The 18361-nt window shown below is 44.9% G+C and overlaps 1 non-coding gene across 1 annotated transcript; it reads right to left on the bottom strand.

The window, feature by feature from the left end:
* Window positions 1–16414: 16414 nt before the first annotated feature.
* Window positions 16415–16520, bottom strand: LOC142851440 (U6 spliceosomal RNA). Its single transcript, XR_012910760.1, has one exon. It is a non-coding gene; the product is annotated as a U6 spliceosomal RNA (small nuclear RNA).
* Window positions 16521–18361: the final 1841 nt, after the last annotated feature.

Below are 18361 nucleotides of genomic sequence, written 5' to 3'. Positions count from 1 at the left end.
TAACTAATTGTAAAGCTATTGTTAGATTATAGTAACTATAAACTACTATTAGAAGTAACAAATAATATCCTAGAACATAATAGTAACATACAAGAACATATGTATATAATATAATGTTATATATAATGCTGGTATATATATATATATTACCAAAAGTAATTGCAGAATGAATATTTTTAAAGTACCACATTCACTGGCATCAAGGTGCATAGGAGTCCTGGGAATAAATTTATTCAAAGATATATACAACCTGAACACTGAAACAAAGCGTTACTAAGGAAAATTAAAACAGGCATAAAGAAATGTATACAAAAGTCATATCCATAGACCCTAAAATCTATGTCACTGGGCTGTCAGTGCTTTCATACTGGTCTAGAATCAGCATAATTCCTCTCAAAATCTCAGCATGTATTTTTGTGCAAATTAGCAAACGGTTTCAAAACTGTATGAAGATTGCAGCATTTTACCACAGGGCCTTTCAAAATTACTCACTAAGTGTACATAAGCATTTGGGTGTAATCTGGATCTTGTTAAGAATTTAAATTTTATAGTAGTGTGAATCACTGATAAGGTAATGTCTTTAAGATCCATACATACATCAAGGTAAATGGAAAAAGAACAACTAGGAAGTGCCAAATTGGGGGAGTCATGAAATATAGTTTCAAATCTTACTCTAAAACTTCAAACTTTGCAGTGTTCATCTTAGATGTACACAGAGAACAGTGGACATGAATGCAATGCCTGAAAACCAATCTGCACAGACACACAGCCGATTTCTGACAAAGGCTGTCATAAATTAATTAATTAAGGCAGCTTAATGCTAAAATAAAATCTTTACAATGAATGACACTAGAAAAGCTTGGTGGTTGTGGTGCGGTCCTAAACAGGATAGCTTTATCAATTCCCCACTCAGCAAAGGTCCAGAGAACATTGAGGAAGAAGGGACAGAAAGGACACAAGAGCCAGAGGATGGGGAGGTATGCTGTAAATGCTACCTTCTGGATAGAACATGGCTGTCATATTCTTGAACTCAGAAAGGCTGTGGTTTCCTGCATAAGATCCCAGCAGACAGAATTCCAGCACAGATGGGGTGGATGACCTCTCTCACCCCATACTGGGGAGCTTCTGGCAGCACTAGCTTCTGGGAAGGGAAAACATTCTTCATAAAGATTGTACCAGCTGGGAGGATTTCCATGCTCCAATGGATAGCCCTACACCTGTGTATAGACAGAAGTTTCTGTCCCACCCAGTCCTGTAGCCATTCAGTTCCAAAGAAACACACAGAAACTTTTATTAATTATAAATCATTTGGCTTATTAGCTCAGGCTTATTACTAATAAGCTCTTACAACTCAAATTAACCCATAATTCTTGTCTGTGTTTAGCCACGTGGCTTGATACCTTTCCTCAGTGTAGCATTCTCATCCTACTTCTTCTGCATCTGACTGATGACTCACTCTCTGCCTTTCCTCTCCCCAGAATTCTCTTAGTTTGGTTTCCCTGCCTATATTTCCTGCCTGGTTACTGGTCAATCAGCATTTTATTAAACCAGTGTAAAAAGCATTATCCCACAGTACCCATCTGGTACATATGGGTGGCACTAACTGGACTTAGTGGGCTATCAAAAAAGAAAAAAGACATTAAGTTGAAAAGAAGACATGTTAGAAGAGATAGGGGAAGAACCAGAATATATGCAATCATACTTCACTGTATACATGTATGAGGTCTCAAGAATAAAGGAAATTAGATATGAACATGAGGAAATGTATTGTCTAACATTAAACAAAAAATAAATAGGATGAAGAGAAAATTTAAATAAGAAAAAAGAAAAGAAAATGAAAAACTTTGATGAAGCCAGTTCTGATGACTATTTATGTTGCTTTTAAGATAAGAGAAATAGGTAGCAAACAGAGTTAATGTGTATAACAAATGTTTTAAAGTCATTTCTTGTCAACAGTAAATCTTTTGAGAACATGTTTGTTTTATACATGCATACATCTTGAAGACAAGTTTTCCCTCTGACTGGCATCAGGCCTCCGTCTTTTCATTCTCCCACCATGAAACACCTACAGAAATTCCAACTTCTTGGAGCAACTTATTTCAGTCATCAAAGTGGGGCATAAGTGTCTCTTCAGCATTATCTTAATTTCTATCAGAATGGCAACAAACTTACACAGCTCATGTATATTGGTTGTAGCAAAGTTGTATAATTTCTACATGTGGATTAGAAACTTTTGTTCTGTTTGTTGTCTTGGCATTTTTCATTTAGTATTTTATTAATTCTTTGAGGGGTTTTTTTTGGTTTTTTGAGAGAGTGTTTTTCTGTAGCTTTGGAGCTTTTCCTGGAACTAGCTCTTGTAGAACAGGTTGGCATCGAACTCACAGAGATCCACCTGCCTATGCCTCCCGGGTGCTGGGATTAAAGACGTGCACCACCAATGCCTGGCCTTGCTTTGAGAATTTTATGCAACATATTTTGATCATATTCACCCTTCACCTCTCCACTCCCTTCCAATTTTGTGTACTCTTTTGTTTTCTACTCTATTCTTTAGATTGGTTTATTTATATATATATAGGTGCTTTGCCTTCATGTATATATGTGTGCCACACATATGCCTGGTGTCTGCAGGGATCAGAAGATGACACTGGATCCATAGGAACTGGAGCTACAAATAGTTGTGGGCCACCATGTAGGTGCTGGGAACCAAACCCAAGTCTTCGGTACAAGCAACAGTGTTCTTAACTGCTAAGCCATCTCTCCAGCTCCTGCTGGGGTTTTAAATAACCCAATAGGTCTAATTTTTGCTGCCCATATATTCATCAATGTTGGACCCTCCACTGGGGTGTGGTTGATCTACCAGGAGCCACACCCTTAAAGAAAACTGGCTCTCCCTCCCCCAGGAGCCATTGACTGCCAATAGGGGCTGCTATTGTACTGACTACTCTGCTTTGATCTTGGGAGCTCTTGTGCAGACAACCTGTCTTTGGTGAGTTCCTGAGGGCACTAGACCTGACATTTCCAGTCTCCATGCTTTGCTCTGGGCCTCTCTGATCACTGGCTTTTATGATCTTTCTGTTCCCTCTTGTATGATGGTTCTTGAGCCTCCAAAAAGGTAATATATTTTAGCATATATTATTTATTAAATTACGTTTAAAATATGAGACATACCTATCCGTGATATTTAATAGATTATTTATTCTTTCAAAACACAAAATCAGTATTTTTATCCACTGTCGGAGACCAGATTCAACAAAAATATCACTTACCAGGGTAGGGACATGGGGATCAGAAAAATTAGTAAAGAATATGAAAACGTGAGTAAAATTAATAAAACAGAAACATAGGATATATCGGGATGGAGTTCCAGTGAATACTGAAAAAAACCCTCATTTAATTTCCCACATACTTTTCTACTCCAATACAAAAACAGGGAAGAAGGCAAGGAAAGACTTCTTTAAGGTGATACCAAGGACAACTCAAACAGTTAATGGCTTGAACACTTCGAGCCATCAAGTCATTAATCCATTCATTAGCATTTTGTTGTTTAGGCAGTGAGCCCACCCTATACCAAATATCCTGAAGGCAGCCATTCCCTAGGTCAAACCTCCTGTTACAAAAGAAGGAGCACAGGTATGCTTGCAGATCCTGAGGTCAGGATGGAGTGGATATACCTGTATGAGCCATCTTTATGTTACCCATGGGTCAGGATGGGTAACCCTGCTTGTTGTCAACAATTTTTGCTCGACCTCAAACTCTCTGACCTTCACACAGGTGGAAATAGGCTCACATTTTTGGGCCTCCACGGTCCACGTTTGTTTCAAATTAACTGTGTCCAATTAATGTCAATGAGTGTAAAAATGCAAATTTGTACACCACATACACAGCCACCAGTCTCGGAAAACACACAATTGCTTTGCATTTCTTCCAGATCAGCTCATCGGTGATTCACCCTGCTGTAAATTTGAATTCCTAGCATCCTTCAAATTACACTCAAATGATTACACACATTTAACTCACAATTTGGAATAGGCAGTTTGGTAAACACTGTAGTTGCTGCAAAGCTGACTGTACATCACAGAGCCTTAAACTTATCACTTGAAGTCCGGGCACCCATTGAGCAGGGCTAACTGTGTTTTAACAATAAAATAATAATGCTTGCCAGCCTAGGACTGCCAAACAGACGTAGTTCTGAGTGCATTGTGCACATTTTAAATGATAATCATTATCCGTATTGCCCTCTACTTCTGACTCTACAATTCTCTTTAGCTACTTGTTCCAGGGCAAAGAAAATCCTACTTGAAGGACACTAGCTAGAAACAGAAATAGAGAGTAGAGAGAAAGGCAACAAACTCATGTTTGCTTGTTCCACCAAAATACAATTTTGTCCGTTAATTTCTCAACTCAAAATTCTTCCCCCCACTGTGTGTGGGGTGGGGGATGTTGTTCATGCGTGGGCTATCTTTCTCAACCACTCTCCAGATCTATCACTGACCTTAAACTGGAGCTCACTGATTTCAGCTAGATGGGTGGGCCACCAGGCCCCAGCAAGTCTTCTCTGCTTCCCAGTTCTAGAGTTACAAGCATGTACTGGTATGTCTGACTCCTAAGGATCGAATGCAGAATCTCATGTCTACATAGCAAGCTCTTTACCAACTGAGACAACTCCTTAGCCTACCCCTCCCCTAAAAGTAGGTCTACTGTTGACATATTAAATGTATCACTCCTGCTGTTGACCAGGACATTCTCTTGACAGTGAGGATCCAGGGGCTGGGACCCAGAGCACAGTGTGATGCCAGGAAGGAGCCCCAAATCTGAACCTAGTCAGTGGATCAGCACATGCCTTTTGCTTCTCTAAGTCTCAGCCTTTTCAGCTGAAACTGAGGCTAATGTGATCAGCAGGGTTGTGCTGAGAGAGTAGGGTACATACTGTTCGTCTCGTGTGTCTGAAAAATAAGCCCTCCATAAATGCAAGTGTTCTCCCTTCAACTCATCTTCAAAGGTCTTGAAATGAGGGGCAAGGAGAGACTGAGACAATTTGCAGATCATTTGATATTTTAACATTCCAGGTAAGCCCCTTTCTCTCTCTGAGACACATTCACAGAGATGAATAGTTTAATGTTTTCCAAATAAACCATTACAGGTAATTAGAAAAAATTGAGGTGACAGTTTTCTTCACTCCTAAAAGAGAAATTCTCTTCTAAGCTAATCAAGAAAGATAAAACTGAAGAAAATGTTAATATCATTAACCTTCTTTTTAAAAAATAACTATTTCTGTATGCAAAAGCTAAAATCTTCAAAGATGTACCATGAAAAGCAAACTGGTAAAAAAAAAAGTGTATGTGCTATATGACAAAGAGCTAAAATCATTATTTATAAAAAGCTCGTCAAAAACAATAACAAAAAGGCAAAACATTCATCAACAGAAAAAACTGAGCAGAATGCAGGAAAGCTAGCCCACTCAGCAATCAACAGATGTGTGAAATCCTTCTTCTATGCACCAAACCTTCTCCTGACCCAAGGAAGAAGAGACTTGCAATAAATAGGTCAACGGGAAATCTCAGCATGCACAGAGAGGGACTTCCAGCAAAGAGCAAAGATAAATGCAATAAAAATCTAAATCAAGGAAATGCAAATTTGCTTAGTGAGTTCCCATGCTTCTCAATAAAGACTGAAAACTGGGTAGAAGTGGGTGAGCAGGAGGCGTGAGAGGTTTTACAGACTGCGCATTCATCTCTCAGACACCACTCTTTGTAGAGCTTGTCTTCCGAAAGTGGAAGGATGCAGAGAGAAGGTTACGCTGCAGTCTTCTATCTAATAATGAAGGATAATGAAAATAGAGGCCGTGCAGATGGCTCAGTCAGAAAATGTTTTCCTTGCAAGCATGAGGACCTGAGTGTGGTCCCCAGAAATCATGTTAAAATGAAAGCCAACCTCGGTAGAAGGAATCTGTCAGCCCAGCACTGGGGAGGCAGGAATGATAGATCCTGGAGCTTGTTGGCCAGCTAGCCTAGCCTGTGGCCTGATACACAGCGTCTGAGGTTATCCTCTGACCTCCATATTCACACACAAATGCATGTGCATCCACACATGTGTATACACACACACACACACAAAAAAACCTGGAAAAAATCTAAATCCCCACTGATAAGATATAGATTTAATAACTATGAAAAATCTAAACAAGGAAATATAACTAAAGCATTTAAGGACAGTAATGCTAACAGAATATGTTCGTAAGACATTGTTAAGTTTTAAAAAGCACCTTTCTAAGCTGCATATATTATATGGCACCATGATTATGCCAAGTAGGTGATATTAAGCACAGAAGTACAGGCTCTTGGATGACCATACATCCAAATGTCACACAAAGAGGAGAGATGGGGTGGGGCACCACAGCTGGCTTGTTTGCTGTTTCCGGGGCAATGGCTGAACCTTTCCTGCACACTTAACACTTGCTCCACCATTAGCTACACGCAGCCTGTGTTTTACCTTTTTAGTATATACCTCTACAGTCCCTAAATTATTTACAGGAGACATTTTTATTTTTTAATAAAAAAACTACCACTATTTGTCCAGGGTTGTTTGTTTGTTTATTTGTTTAGTTAGTTGGTTGGTTTTGGGCTTTGGGGTTTTTGTTTGTTTTTTGTAAAATCTTCAATCTTATAAGGAAACTAGACCAGCAGGAGAAACAGTGATGTCTCATAGCACACATGTTCCTGGAAGAAAGAAGCTCAGAGAAGAGAACACTCCATTTAATTGGAAACACTAATCCCAGATGTGCCCCATCTCTCCTCGGGCAGGCAGGACGTGCCTTTGCCTCAACCAACTCATGCAAAATGCCAGACTCGGTGACCAAGGAAACCAGGCTTTGGGGACCCTGGGAGAGTCTGTGAGCCAGGCAAGATTTTCAAGGAAAGGAAGAAGATGCTCAGGTGACAGAGCCAGGCACGTGAAGGGACTAGAAGACGCCTTTCGAAATAGCCTTCCAATACTCGCCACAGTGGACTATCAAGGCCCAAGTAATTGAAGTTAGAACCGTTCTTTAACCAGGGCCCTTAAATTTTAATATATGAAATCTAATTTTAAATCCCATTTCTGCAAATCTGTTATAACAAAATCCCACAGTTCACACTGCCATGTGGAGCATCTGGGTCCCTGCTCTCTTTGAGCAGGTAGCAAAAAGAATTCATTATTTTTATTTCAAATTCATTTACCTTTCTATCACCCACCGTTACGGTTATCCCAGGCTGGGACCTCAAGGTTATCTGTGTTTCTTCTGAACCCCTTCATATTTCAATTTTTCATCAAAATAAAACTCTTTTATCTCCAAAATATGCACATCATATTCAAAACTAATTCTAAAATAGCCTTTTTAAAATAGCCCTTTTGACCCACCTCATTAACAGTGTAAAACCTACTCATCAGATGCATATCACTATTCAGCGAATGTCATCTTTCCTAAAAAGCATCTCCATTCAACTAGTTTAATTCTAAGGTGGTTTTTCCTTCTTTTTCAAAAAGTATTCATTTGCCTGGTAAAATAGCTGTTAGGCTGCTTAGAGAGCCACTGGCCAAAATGGTTCTAAATGACACTGAAGTAGCTTTAAAAGAGGGCCCGGGCTGGGGGGAACGGCTCTGTCAGTAAAGGGCTCGCTGTGCACACGAGGAGCCCAGTTCCATCTCCGGCACCCGTGTAGAGGCCAGCAGTGGCTGGACACGCCTGGAAGGCCAGGCCTGGGCAGCAGAAGGGGACTCCTCAGGGCTTCCTCGGACAGTCTAGCTGACACAGTGAGCTCCAGGTTGAGAGAGAGAGAGAGAGAGAGAGAGAGAGAGAGAGAGAGAGAGAGAGAGAGAGAGAGAAAGAGAGAGAGAGAGACTGACTCAAGAGATAAGATGTGGAGTGATTGGGGCTGGAGAGATGGCTCAGTGGTTAAGAGCATTGCCTGCTCTTCCAAAGGTCATGAGTTCAATTCCCAGCAACCACATGGTGGCTCATAACCATCTGTAATGAGGTCTGTTGCCCTCTTCTGGTCTGCAGACATACACACAGACAGAATATTATATACTGTATACATAATACATAAATATTTTTTAAAAAAAAGATGTGGAGTGATTGAGGACAATACCTGGCATTGACCCCGGGCCTCCACCTGCACGCTCATGCATATGCATGGCCTACGCCTGCACGCTCATGCATATGCATGGCCTCCACCTGCACGCTCATGCATATGCATGGCCTACGCCTGCATCACCTGCGTACACACGCACATACACCTGCATACACACGCACATACACCTGCATACACACGTACACATACATGTACATGCCTGGCGTACACCTGCATACACATGCACATACACCTGCATACATACACACATACACCTGCATACACACGCACACATACCTACACATACATGTACATGCCTGGCGTACACCTGCACACACATGTTGGGGGCTGTGGACCCCCAGACCCTGAATTTCCTGTAAACAGCTTGCTTGCAGCTGCTCTGAGCAAAACAACTTGTTTTCCTGTGTTTGCAGCTGCTCTGAGCATGAGACAGGGGAGTGGTTTCAGGTGGCTGCAGCTGAAAGATCCCGAGAGGTGGGGCATGGCCAGAGCACTATATAAGCTGCCCCTGACCACCAATAGAATTGGCATTCTTGTATCAAGGATGACCCGTGTCCCTGTGCCTCTGTCTGTGTGCGTATGTTTTTAAATCTCCAGCCTAGTTCCCTACTCGCGTACTGGTTTTATAGCACAGGTGTTCCACACACAAGCACATGCCTGACCTCCCCTCCACACACAAGCACATGCCTGGCCTCCCCTCCACACACAAGCACATGCCTGGCCTCCCCTGCACACACAAGCACATGCCTGGCCTCCCCTGCACACACAAGCACACACACATGAACACGCATGCACATGCCTGACCTCCCCTGCACACACAAGCACATGCCTGGCCTCCCCCTCCACACACAAGCACATGCCTGGCCTCCCCCTCCACACACAAGCACATGCCTGGCCTCCTCCTGCACACACAAGCACATGCCTGACCTCCCCCTCCACACACAAGCACATGCCTGGCCTCCCCCTCCGCACACAAGCACATGCCTGACCTCCCCTCCACACACAAGCACATGCCTGACCTCCCCTCCACACACAAGCACATGCCTGGCCTCCCCTCCACACACAAGCACATGCCTGGCCTCTCCCTGCACACACAGGCACACACACCTGAACACACAAGCACATGCCTGGCCTCCCCTGCACACACAAGCACATGCCTGGCCTCACCTGCACACACAAGCACATGCCTGGCCTCCCCTGCACACACAAGCACATGCCTGGCCTCCAACTGCACACACAAGCACATGCCTGGCCTCCCCCTGCACACACAAGCACATGCCTGGCCTCCTCCTGCACACACAAGCACATGCCTGGCCTCCCCTGCACACACAAGCACATGCCTGGCCTCACCTGCACACACAAGCACATGCCTGGCCTCACCTGCACACACAAGCACATGCCTGGCCTCCCCTGTACACACAAGCACACACACCTGAACACACAAGCACATGCCTGACCTCCACCTGCACACACAAGCACATGCCTGGCCTCCCCTGCACACACAAGCACATGCCTGGCCTCCCCCTCCACACACAAGCACATGCCTGGCCTCCCCTGCACACACAAGCACATGCCTGGCCTCCCCTGTACACACAAGCACACACACCTGAATACACAAGCACATGCCTGACCTCCACCTGCACACACAAGCACATGCGTGACCTCCACCTGCACACACAAGCACATGCGTGACCTCCCCTCCACACACAAGCACATGCCTGGCCTCCCCTGCACACACAAGCACATGCCTGGCCTCCCCTGCACACACAAGCACATGCCTGGCCTCCCCTGCACACACATGCATGCACACCTGCACATGAAGAAGCACACATTGTGAAAGCTTGGATTAGTTGTCAGCTAGACAGCATGCAAAAATGCCTTGGAGACGAATCTCTGGGCATGTCTCTGATTGGGGGTATTGCAGTGGGAAGACCCACCTGCCAGATAATAAGATAGTAAAGAGAAAGATAGCTGAGCAGCAGCAGCCACAGACACTTTCTGACTATGGGCATCACCTGACTAGTCACTCCTGTTCCTGCTGCCGTGCCTTCCCTGTACCTCTGGGAACCGTGAGCCAAACAAGCCCTTCTCTCCTTAAGGTGTTTTTGGTCAGGTATTTTGTCATAGCAATGAGAGAAGCCATACACACACAGTGAGGGGAAAAGCAGAGGAGGCCATCCAAATTCTTGTTAATTACTATGGGATAACCCTTTTGTATGCTGTGAATGTGTTTTATTCCCACTGATTAATAAAACAGCTGATTTGGCCTGTAGCAAAGCAGGATAGAGTCAGGTGGGAAATTCAGGCAGGGATACAAGGAGAGGAAGGGCAGATTCAGGGGAGATGCCAGCCAACCACTGGAGAAGACATATTTGAACAAAGGTAAAGCCATGAGCAACGTGGCAAAACATAGATAAATAGAAATGGCTTAATTTAAGTTATAAGAGCTAGTCAATAAGAAGCTGAGCTAATAGGCCAACAGTTTGTAACTAATATTAAGCCTCTGAGTGGTTATTTTAAAAGCAGTTGCAGGACCAGGCGGGAGAGAGAAACCTCCCGTTAGAGTTTATCCGTGCTGTACTCTGTGATATCTCATTGTGCTTCAGTGTGCTTGGCTCTGGAGAGAGAGGTGCCATCTGTATGTGCCCCCGAAGAAGTGAAAGGAAGTGAGGGCCCCCCCTTTCCTGGTGCTAACTGTAAAGCCTCAGCTCTCAGACAGAGCAAGGAAACGTCACTAAGACCTGAGTGGGTCCTGATGGATCCCTGGAAGTTCTTCTCTGGCGTTTCTGTAACTCTGAGACACTAGAAGAGGCACACTAGAGCGAGAAGATGTAGCTGTGGCACTGTGCAAGGGTCTGCTCTTGTCCCTCGGGCTTCCATTCCCGCTGGTGTAAAATGAGGGGGTGGGTCTGGATTGGACCCAGTGAAAAGTGGAATTTTCCTGCCTCTTCAGGCCCACTACAGATCTGGAAAGTCTAAGGTCTCCTTAGATTTCCACAATTCTGGGAACTAGGGGGCCAAAACCTGAGAGTCTCTGTCTCTGAGCTTTGGCACAGGTATCTAACTGCAGAGACTGAAGGTCCCTGCAATGGGAAACCACTGAGGCCCCTCTCCATTTTGGCAGAGGGAACCTGGCTTCCATGGGAGCCCTGATATTATGCCCAAGGAGACCAGGAAAAGAGCTCATCACTATGGCTTAGGCTAGAACCCAAACCGTGAGGGACCAGGAGAAAGGCCTTCCAGCCAGCATCAAACGCTGAACATGTTCGGTCCCCAGACGACACCACACACAGCACATGTTCCCACATGTTCTGTAAGAGCTTCATCTGGTCTACTTCACCATGGACATGATCTCCTCAGTGTGTTTTGGCTTTCCTAAGCTACAATGCAAGCTTTCATTAGAAACTTTTTAGAAAGAACTCTTGGAAATAGCAGTAAGTTGGTGAGGAATGTGAGCTCTTGGAGACAAAATAATAATAATAATAACACTTTGAACCCCAGTCCAGGAACTGCCACACATCCTGGCTGACTGCCTTGTTAAGATGGACTAGTCTAGCCACCTTCTGACAGGAAGGAGCCATCGTGGCGTCTCCATCAGAGTTGCGGATCGTGACAGTGGATGTGAAAAGCTGATCCAGCAACAGCTTGGAGGCAAGGGCTTCACGAACGGCAGCTATTGCATTTATTACTCCAAGCCTTGTACTTACTCACAGTGTCACAATGTCTGCCGCAGCTGACAGATGGTGATGAATAAAGCTGGAGAACAATCAAAGACAATACGCTCTCTGGTGCTGCCGCTCCTGTCCCACGCCACAAGGAGGCTGTCCTACATCAATCCTTCAGCCACACCACTTCCACTGTGCAGCAAACAGCCACGGCCTAATGATGTCTGCACCTCCGCACATCTACAAGGCAGACCCGTCAAAGCTCTCTCTCATATATTCCCACTAACAGCCAACTCGATCCAGTCCCATAACACCAGTGAGTCTGCATGATATGTAAAGTATATAAACAAAAGGTGCTAAGGAATCCTATCAAGTGTTAGGACAAAGGTAGATTGCAGAGCGGAGAGAATTAGAGTTCAAACTTCCCCCTTGTGAGATGGCTCAGCTGGTAAAGGTGTTTGCTGCCAAATCTGATGACCTGAGTTTGATCCCAGAGACACACACAGAGGAAGCCGAGAACTGACTCTCACCAGCTGTCCTCTGACCTCGACATACACCGCATGGCATGTGCACACATCCTTACATACATACAAACACATACACCCAACAATGTAAATATACACATAGATAAATGTAATCATTAAAAGCTCCCCTCTTTCAGGGACCCCACGAGAACTGTGTTCACAGTTAGATGCCCTGGTAAGGTGGTATTCAAAGATTTAGCATGCTAAGCTTCCTGAGGTTAACTGCTCATAAATAGGGTACTCGTTTTGATTTGTTGTTGTTGTTGTTGGGTGGTTTGTGTGTGTGTGCACATGTATGAAGGTGCCCACTGAGGCAGAAGAGGGCATCAGATCCCCTGGAGCTGGAGCTACAGGCATTGTGAGCTGCTCCATATCGGTGCTAGGATCCGAACTCCAGTCTTCTGCAGAAGCAGCAGGCATTCTTGCTGACCTCTGAGCTGTCTCTCTAGCACCAGTTTTTTAGGGAACTTTTAATAACCAAAAAAAAAAAAAGATCTCTGTTTAAAGGAAAGAATACAGTCTGACTATTAGGAGAAAAGTAAAGGACAGCAAGAGCTCTCCTTTTGTCACGACTCATCATCGTGACTGACTGCCTGAGGTCAGCTTGTAAAACCTCATCAGTCTGCCTTACAAGTAGCCTGACTACTTTTGCAGAAACCTCACCCCAGAATTATGACATCAAAAATCATCTCAAGACGTCATCTTAGTGAATTCTCAGATTTTAATCACAATTTCTCCTGTACTTTCTGGCCACAGGACTGGCAAGTAGGTTTGCAAAGGATTGTGGATCTTGAACTTGTATATGAGGGGACCAAGGAGAGGCAGCATGTTTAACTTATCCCTGGTACTTGGCCAAAGACAAGGTCACTGCACAAATGTCAGTGAAAAGTGGTTCCAGATAGAAAATTGCAAATAATGGTCCGATGCTGGAGTTCTTTTGCCAAAGACCCAGAAACACTGAACAAAACAGCAAGTTTTTGTCTGCCACAGGGCTCAATTTGCCACGCTAGCGGACTGACGCTTAGAGCCATGTTTTATTGTCTTCTGCCTGCCCATTAATAGTAGCAGGAGGACAATGATTCAAAATAATTACAGAGGAGAAAGGTAGCAATTAGCAGTACAAATTAGCTATTAAATGATTCCGAAATTCCAAAGTGAGAAGATGACCTTTTCACTTCTTATCTGGCAGTGACAAATTGGGTTCTGACTGGAGAGGAAAAAAACAAAGCATTCCAACACATGATGGATGCCCGTCCCCTTCCCGTGGGTGACTGGGGCATGCTCATTAGAAACACAGTAGAAAGTGAATTTCAGGATGTCCGTCAGCGGCTTCTACCCTGCCTACCCGGAAAGTCATCTTCCTCTCTACACTTTGGGTGTCTTCTTGTCACGATAAGAGGGAAACCCAGGGAGGGCCTACAGCGTAGTGTCTTAAATCATTTAATTAGTCCATGCTATCCTAATTAAGTCCACGCACATTTAATGGGTTGTTTCCTGCTATAACTTAAAGCTTTTGGCTAGAAGTTGGGGAGAATATCAGTGGGTAGAGCTCTCGCTGCACAGGTGTAAGGATCTGAGTAGGAATCCCCAGCTCATGCAAAGGTACACATAGCAGCACATCTGTAATCCCAGTGTCTCCATGGGGAGAATGGAGATGGGCTCCGAAGCCAGCTGGCCAGCTAGCCGGCAGAGCAGCAAGCCTCGAAGAGTGCCTGACTCCAACAAGGGAGAAAGGGAGGAAAGGGAGGACCAGTACCCAAGGTTGGCCTCTGGCCTCCACATGCACACACACACACACACAGAGAGAGAGAGAGAGAGAGAGAGAGAGAGAGAGAGAGAGAGAGAGAGAGAAACTAACTATACCCACGTGCCAGGTATTCCCAATCTCCACATCAAATATGGCAGCAAAGTTCTACCCTGGGCTAATTTTCCTCTGAAACCCTTCCTGGGTTATTCTTGCCATTTCACCTGCTCAGTGAGAACAACCTGTTCTCAATCCTGCTCATATCTAACCTGAAACTATTTTTAAAAAGAAAACATAACAACAAAAAATCCTCCTCCTCTTAGGAAAAGCTCCAAAGATGCAAGGTTTTACAGCTTGTCATGTAGCGCTTTGCAGAGTTTTAACTCAGGACCTTTCTTTGCAAGTCAAAGCATAAAACGCATCCTTCTCTTGTGAAGCCTCTGGATCTTGTCAGGAGAGCACTCAGTGTCATGCTGTTGACACAGAGGAAAAAATGCAATTATTTGTACCTCAGATCAGTGTGTGGACGCACCACTAATTCCTACACCGCCAGCTCGGTTCCTGGGCGAGAAGAGAACAAATTGCATTGAGGGCAGAGGGTCTTAGATGTAATTTAAGCCATGCCCCTTTGCTCATCATGAAGCGGGAAGGCTCAGGGTAGAAATGGCTTGTCCGTGGTCCCAACAGGGTACAGCGTAGGTCTCCATGCTCTGGTCAGCTCCTGGCTCAGAATCCAGTGCACTATAATCTCACCTGTCTCTCTCCCGAGAGTCACTGACGTCCCTGTCCCTGTCCTCAAGCCACAGTCGCATCAAACCTATCATCCTGTCATCTGCAGGGCCCATATTTGCAAATTCACTTTCTTGACAAATCAGTACATCGGCTGCTCTCATGGCGATTCCCGGGCGCAGAGTAGCAAAAGCTTTGGGTCTCCCCACTGCATTTTCCAAGCCGAGGTTGAAGAAGGCAATGTCCAGCTTCAGCCCTCCCACAGTAAGCAAGTATCCTTCTCAGGCTTACTCAATGTCATGGATTTTTGCGGGCCGTACTTTGGGGTGAGATTTCACTGTCTAATGGAAAAGTGCTGGGCTGCTCTCTGGGGGCCCTAAGGGCCTTGGAGGGAAAGTGCCTGTGTCAGCTGAGTTTTGCACAGGTAGAGGTTACGGTAGTAAGAGGAGGGCTTACAGTACTGTTGTGTGACTCCTGCTGGGGAGATGTGAACCAACGCCTGTCCAGCCCAGGCAGGGCGCCAGCCACAGATGACCCCGCCCCAGCCTGGCTTCGTGAACTAATGGGTCCATTGGGTTATTTACAGAAGTCTAGGTGAAGGACTACCATGGGGGACTCAGAGCCAGCTTCATCACCAAAAAGTCTACCCCACCCTGGGTGAGAGCTCACAAAAGTTGAACCCCTGGAAGTCCCTGTCCAACCTGCAGGCAGCTCCACCCAGCAGTCTCCTCTCCCAGCCGTTATTCATGACTTCTATCAGCTTGAGAGGCAGGAATTGGTGAAGCTTGCAAGTTTCATGAACCTCTTGAGCCTCGTAAGGTTACTTCCTACATCTTATGAGCCTCCTCCTTCCCTCTAGAAGGGAATGTTTCAATATGCAGGAAATATTCACCCAAAAAATAAATAGTAAAGAAAATGTCTGACATAGAAATGTATACATTTTTAAAGTTCTGTGTTAATGGACTGATGACCACAGGCTTTGGGAACCTCGCCCGTATTTCCCTAGGAGCAACAGTTTGGTGCTTGCTCTCTTAGTGTTCACAGAGACTTTCACGGAACATAACAACATGAATAAGGAACATATCTATATATCTAACACGGACTACAAAACAAAAGCACAATAATAATACAGAAAGGGCTGGGGAGGTGGCTTAACTGTTACAAACACTTGCTGTTCTTCCAGAGGACCAAGGTTCGGATCCCAGCACCCACATTGCATAGCTCACAACCTCCTGTAACTCGAGCTCTAGGGAATCTAAATAGTGTTTTCTGACTTCTGCAGGTCCCTATACATATGTGATACACACACACACATTTCATTAGGCTCCCACCTCTCACTTGCCAGCTTCCTCCCGTTTCCTCTGCCTACATGCCCTCTCCTGACAGAGGTTTGATCTGACAGCCCTGTCTTGCTGTCTCTTCCTCATGCCTCCACCACAGCCGAAAAGGACCTAGAAACTATTTTCTTCTTGTTCACTTCCTGCCTGGTTTCTCTATTGAGCATCAACCGCCAGGCGACACACCTGCCTTTTTCCCTAATGAATTCCCGACACACAGCACGGCGCCTGACATTTGTAAAGGCCTCAGTAACTTGCTGTTAAATAATAAATAAATGAGACCATCAATTAGTACAAACAGCACTCACCGAAACCGATCACTCTTGCGCAGGGGCCACGGTAATCTTCCCTGTATTGTTCCAATTTTAGTATATGTGCTGCCAAGTGAGCAGGTCAGCTAGGACACAGTACAGAGAAAAAATATGTCTCAGGGGGAGGAAAAAACACCTGTGTTCGCTCGTGACAGGAGCTCTGAAGTATTGATCAGATCCAGTGGAACGAGGCACTCCGTTTCAGGCAGACATTGTCTATCAGTCCTGACACTTCACCATCTACACCTGGAGACTGTCATCTCTGGGACTGGTTCCAACATGACCATGTTGACAATGTGACATCTTATCTACAGGGTTTGTGAAATTCTGCAGCCAAAGCACTGGGCAGACTTCTCTAGTCCGGGGGGCGGGGGAGCTCAGCACTGTCAACTGCTGTGAACAGTTGACCTTGGCTCTCCAGTTTCCATTGGTTTAACCCTGACATTACTAAATCAAGAAATCCCACTTGCAAGACCTAAAAACAGAATTTCCCTGGAAAGCGTTTCAAACACATGCCAGAAGCTTTACATTTCTACCTTAGGTCCCTTCATTGTTTCATTCCTGTCCCCTCCCTGAAGGGCATCTGTCCACAGATCTGACACACAGCACAGCTAAGTCAGATAAATTGAGCTTACAGAGGGCTTCAATCAGTGCCCACAATTACCAACACACCACACACACACAGAGCCCACACCCCCCCACACAGAGCAACATATACATGAAGACACACACAAACAGCAGGACACACGGGCAGACACACACAAACAGCAGCACACACACAAACAGCACACACACATGCACGCACACACAAACAGCAGCACATACAGAGGCAGACACACACAAACAGTACACACACATGCACACACACACAAACAGCAAATACACACATGTAGACACACACAAAGAGCAGCAAACATACACACACAAACATACACAAACAGCACATACACACGTAGACACACACAAACAGCACACACACACATGCAGACACACGAACAGCACACATAGACACATGCAGACACACACAAACAGTGCACACACACAGACACACAAACAGCAGACACACACAAACAGCAGTATACACACCTCTATTGTTGAGCTTAGAGAAGCAGATTGTGAAAAACCAAAAGCAGATTTTTAATTTTTTAGAAGCTGCTAGGAAACAATTTGGTTTCAGATGATGCATTTTGGAGCTCAGAGAACTTTTCAGGCTTCGGGCTTTTTTTTTTTTTAACAACTCTTTCATCTTTAAATCATGTTAACCACCACCCCGGGCTTGGAGCATTGATTTTCACTTGTAATTTAGCAAATAATAAACAAGGTGGTGAAATGAAGGCATGTGTCACCATGGCTCCAGGTCCATGGCTGGCACTGCACACCATCACACTTAATTTTCTAATTAAATTCTGCATGCAATTAGCATCAACCAATCAGAATGGCCACTTAAGATTCAATCTGCATGCCTGAAGGAACAAACTTTTCATGTTACGAGGAGACACATTCAACCATCTTTTGAAAACCTCCCCTCATCACTGACTGCCACTGGAACATGACTTTTCCCACAGAGACCTAGGAAATACCTGACTGCCCAAGCTATACCCTCATCCCTTGAGGATGCCTCAGGACATACCTAAGCACAGGGAAAGTAGAGACTCCCTGAAGCTTTGGTCCTTGGAGTCTGAGGTTGCGGGTGAGGATGGACTTACACTCTAGAGACAGTCTCACGAGTGTTGTTATTCATGTGTCCAGCTGGACCACAAAACATCCTGAGTACGGAGAAGTGGCTGGAGACTGTGCAGCCCCTGCCTTCTGAGCAAGCAGTGATGGCAACCATGCATAGCCCCCCAGAGCACAGGACACCTTCCCCTTCACACTGTTACAGTCAGCGGGCACTAATGTAGAAAGTCCCTTTGTATGGGAGC

Source organism: Microtus pennsylvanicus, chromosome 5 (genome assembly GCF_037038515.1).
Source record: "Microtus pennsylvanicus isolate mMicPen1 chromosome 5, mMicPen1.hap1, whole genome shotgun sequence".
Classification (NCBI taxonomy): Eukaryota; Metazoa; Chordata; class Mammalia; order Rodentia; family Cricetidae; genus Microtus; species Microtus pennsylvanicus.
Note: the sequence above shows the minus strand (reverse complement) of the source record. Positions and strands in the feature narration are given on the sequence as shown.